At 40.2% G+C, this 4970-nt stretch overlaps 1 non-coding gene across 1 annotated transcript; it reads right to left on the bottom strand.

Annotated features, from left to right (window-relative positions):
- Positions 1 to 1022: 1022 nt before the first annotated feature.
- LOC142874221 (small nucleolar RNA SNORD5) lies at positions 1023 to 1088 on the bottom strand. Its single transcript, XR_012922034.1, has one exon. It is a non-coding gene; the product is annotated as a small nucleolar RNA SNORD5 (small nucleolar RNA).
- Positions 1089 to 4970: the final 3882 nt, after the last annotated feature.

Raw genomic sequence — 4970 nt, 5'->3', positions numbered from 1 at the left:
CAGGGACCAGGGGTCACGTTTTTCTTGGCATTGAAATATTTTCAAACAAGTTATTTTTCAAAAGTTTCCAAGGAGGATCCTCTACCAGTTTCCAACCTCCATTTGGGATTTGAAACCTACAGGAAACAAAGACCCTTCCCATGACCTCTTTTCTTCCTCTGTAAATTAAATTTGGATGCAGAGAGCTGGTGGAGCAGAGGCTGGAGCCTTTTGCTGTGCCTGGAAGTGTGGCCTCTCCCTGAAACAGGCTTAGGGGCTGGTTCTGCTCCCAATTAACTGTTGTTTTGGCAAGTTTGGGGGCATTGTTTTGGATTTTGGCAAGTTGTTTAAAGATCAGGCTTTCAAGTTCTTTCATCTGTGAAATAAGGAGTTTCAACTAGAATCATTGGTTCTTAACTTTGTGAGGGGCCAGGAGGGGATGGTTAAAGACCTTTTTGGAATAGTCTGAAAGCTAAAGAACTGCTCTGCATAAACATGCACATATGTCTGCTCAAGTATAATTTTGCAAGCAATTTTAAGGGTTTATGGACCTCACTGTAATCAGCTTTCCAGGGTGGTTCTCCTCCTGGCAGAAGGATTATACTTTTCACCCCCCTGAACTCAGGCATTGGCCAATGGAATGTGAGCAGAAGCAGGACCCTTCTGGGTTGAAGAGTTAAGAGCAGTGCCCTCTTTTCTTTCTTCCTTGAGGTCAGCAGTGTTCTTGACAGCGGCTTTTCCATCAGCTCCAGGAGTGAGGATGATGATGATGCAGGAGCAAAGTCCCCAACCATCTTTGGATTTGCATGTGGCATGAGTAAGGAAAAAGCCTTTACTGCTTAAAGCCACTGAGATTCTGGGAGATGTTACCAGCATCTCCTACCTTACCCAGACTATTACAATCCCTGCACCCACGCATGGGCACTGGCGTTTTTTATGAGCCTCAGGCTATCAATCAAGAGCCTAACTTATTTCTAAACTCTCTATTTCTGAAAGTCTATGAGTCTGTGAGACAAAACTTTTTTCTTCTTTTTCTTTTCTTGCTCTGTCAGAATTAAGTTCATGTCTGTATCATTCAGCAATTGAACAATTAAATTCATCATCTGAAGATGCAAAACTTAAAAATGCAATTTCAGAGTCTTGAATTATCTGAATTCCTACCCTGGTTCATAGGGAATGTCCATTTGGTTGAATGGAATGTCTCATTTTGGAGTCCAGTTATCAAATCCACAGTTCAAATAAAAGGCTCACCAAGGCCCAGCCTCACAAAACAGTGAAATATCAAGGGGCTGACCAAGTTCTCCCAGGGGGTCTCCCAGGGACAGGTAAGTACGGAGGGATCACTGCAACCCTAGTTGTGCTGTGAGTCTCCCCAACTATACTCTCATGTGCAAGAGAAAGAAAGAGATAAATCAAGAAAACAAATAAAAGCATATTCTGAAGGCTTCAAATGACAAAAGAATTCAAGAAAGAAGCAGGATGTCTACACTTTGTTTCTATTTATGGAACACAAAGTTTAAACAGAGCTCTCCATTTAGAATCTGCCAGGCTATTAAAATTGCCTTCCAAGTTATTATCTGCAAGGAAACGGACAGCATTCAAATCTTTCCCTGTAGTGGGTTTGTATTTGGAGATGTTTCACATCTGTTTAATACACTGATCAATTTTACCTTGTCAAAACAGAGAATGGTCTGTCAAAAACAGGATGAAGCTCATTAGTGAGATGCAGGAGATAGTACAATAGAGGGAGAATAAACAGACTACCCAGAAATGAGGAAACAAGAGCCTATTCAGGAAGCAAGTGGGAATAGCAGAAAGTGATACAGTAGTCATGGCAGACCAAAAGCTAATGGACTGTACTGCTACTTAGTAAATGATACCGAATAGGGAAAAAAAATTTCAGTGCTTGCCATGTGGTAGTTCATGGTCTGGTCTGGGGCCTGATAGGTGAGTAGTCAGCAAAGCAGATTAACAGATTTTCTCCATTCTAGGTGGCACATGATTTTTCCAGTTAAACATTTCTGAAGTCAGGATGTGTCTTATCATAATTGACGTGCAGAGCTCATGTGGTAGAATTTTCCCTGCTTTTCACAGCAGTAATTGACTTGTTGGCGTAGTTTATGACAATGTGTATGAGAGAAAGAAAATATGAAAGTGGAGTTCAAGTAATAATTTAAAAGTCAATGTATTACATACAGCAGAAAATACAGAAAAATGTTGTTACTTATTGACTAGATTATATCTTCATATAATTTGAAATTCAAAAGTTAAAAAAGGCATATAAATCTCCCTCTTGATCTTGTTGCCTACCTGCCCAGTTCTCTCAGCTGAAAGCTCTGTTACCACTTCTTGTATATTTTTCCAGAGATAGTTTATTTATATGACAGCAAAGATATTTATAATTCTCCCCTTATTTATTCAAATGATAGAATACTACACACACTTTTCTATACTTTGCTTTACTTCCCATGCAATGATATACCTCGTAGATTATTATAGTACATTGTGAGTTTCCAATTTCTCTTTTATAGTTGTGTAAGATTCCATTTTATAGATGTACAATGATTTATTTCACCTGTCTTCTAAAATGCACATCTAGGTTGTTTCTAATCTTTTGCTATTGCAAGCAAACACTATGATAGAGAATGACATTGTATTCATATCATTTTGTGGAGGTGTGAGTAGAGTAAATTTTAGAAGTGGAATTGCTGTGCTAAAGGATGTGTGCACATGTATATTTGATATTTTCTACTTGCCTTCCATAGAAGCTATACCATTTATATTCCTGTTAATATACATGAGTGACTATTTCTCCACATTCTTTTTTGATATAGTGTTATCATTTTTATCTTTTCTACTTTATTAGGTAAAAAATTAAATCCCGATATTTTTTAAAAAGTTTTAATTGAAATATAATATATTCATAAAAGTACATTGATCCTAAGTGTGCAGCTCAATAAATCTTCCCAAATTAAATACACACTGTGACCCAGTTCAAGAAACATGACGAGACCTATAATGCAGTAGGCCCTTTATAGTCTCTTCCAGTTCATCATGTAGTTTTTACTTTTCTCTTATTATGAGTGAAAGTAACTACCTCTTTAAAACCATCTCTTTATTTTGAAATAATTTTGGGGGGGGATTTAGGGAGATGAAGTCTCGCTCTGTTGCCCAGGCTAGAGTACAGTGGTCAGATCATAGCTCACTGTAACCTCACACTCCTGGGCTCAAGTGATCTTTCATCAGCCTCCTGGTTAGCTGGGACCACAGATGTGTGCCATCACACCAGGCTAACTTTTTTTTTAATTTTTTTGTAGAGATGGGGTCTCTTTGTGTTGCCAACCTTGGTCTCCCACCTCCTGGGCTCATGTGATCCCCCCTGCTCAGCCTCCCAGGTAGCTGGGACTACCACCATATACCACCTCACCTGGCTATTTTTAAATAGTTTTAAGTTGCCTTAATAGAAGTTAAGCATCTTTTCATGTGTTTAGAAGCCATTTACTTTTCTTTTTCTATGAACTGCATGTTCATATCTTTTGCCCATTCTTAGACTTTTTAGCTTGATTTGTAAAAGTTATTTTAGTGATAAGAACATTTCAGTCTTCAATAGGAAAGATATAAATATTATGCTGGAATTTATCAACCATGGTTGATCCCTGAGAGTTGATATTCAGCATCTGAAATTCTAGAAAACCAGCAATGTGTAAAGCAGCACCACAGTGGGTATAATCAACCCAGAGAATCTTCTTCTGCTACAGACCAAAGTCTGACTAGTCCCTGGCTTTCCTGTCTCTTGTTTAACTTGCAAGCTTCACCCTCGTCTCCCCCAGGTCGCCAGTAGAAAACCCAGCCTGGTCAAGGGAAAGACCCTGACAAACAGGAATATCCAGGAAGACTCTGGAGAAGCATTAGGGGAGAACTGCCTGCTCCGGATCACCAGCGCCTTCCCAGACTGCCTCCTCCAGCTCAGCCGGCCACAAAAAACCACAGTCTTCCTCTTTGCCTGCAGCCGCTGGTTCAGAAAGAGCCTCCTGGGGAGTATACACACAGGAGGGGATTTTCCCTTAAAAACAAAAGCAAGTAGGAGTTTTTTGTTGTGTGTGTTTTTTCTCTCTCTCCCTCTGACTGGACAGTAACCTCACGCCACATGCCTTCCAGCAAACACTCAGCACCCGATAAATCATGTGACCCCTTCTGTTTACTTAGAGGTGCTGGCTGGCTGGAGCCTCTAATCCAGCCCCTGGTCTGTAACCAATTTCAGAGCTGGTTTTCTCTGGGAAGGGGAACTCCTGAGGACCTGATAGGGACACCTATTCAATTTGCATGGAGGCGCTCCCCTGGGCCATTCCCTGGGATGCTGAGTGAAGCAGTGAAACCTAAGACAGTTTATGAAGCCACCAAAAAGTGTGTTCAAGACAACACCAGCTCTGACTAGTTCCAACACAATATGGAGTAACTATAGAAGTCTCCTCTCAAATGTAATGTTAGGTTCATGTTTCCAATCCTTATCTAGTGTTTCAGAGTCTAGAATCAACAATCATTTTTTCTGAGTGCTTTGGCAAAACCCCTGACTGAACTATTTTAAGTCTGATTTTTTTTTCTTTTTTTAAAAAAAGGCTACTGATAATGAGAAGTTGGAGGCTGCTTTCGATGAGATGAAATGCCCAGCTCCAAGTCCAGAGCAGTGTATCTGAGAGTGGACTGGTAAACTACGCAGTCACCATCACCAGAGCTGGCTGAATGCAAGGCCATTTCTCCAGGCCCCATTCCAGGCCTGAGGATTAGAACAGCAAGAAGTTATGCTTCCGAAATAGGCTTTTAAAAAAATAAATAAATAAAATCTCTTTAGGTAAATGTTATGCTTATGGGCATGTGACCCCTCTGTTTCTAAAAACACCATTTTGATGAACCAGAAATGGCTTTATTGGGCCATGGACCACCAACTATAACATGACAAACTTCTGGTCTGGATAGGACAGAATCTTTCACCT

Source organism: Microcebus murinus, chromosome 11 (assembly GCF_040939455.1).
Source record: "Microcebus murinus isolate Inina chromosome 11, M.murinus_Inina_mat1.0, whole genome shotgun sequence".
In the NCBI taxonomy this organism is placed as follows: Eukaryota; Metazoa; Chordata; class Mammalia; order Primates; family Cheirogaleidae; genus Microcebus; species Microcebus murinus.
Note: the sequence above shows the minus strand (reverse complement) of the source record. Positions and strands in the feature narration are given on the sequence as shown.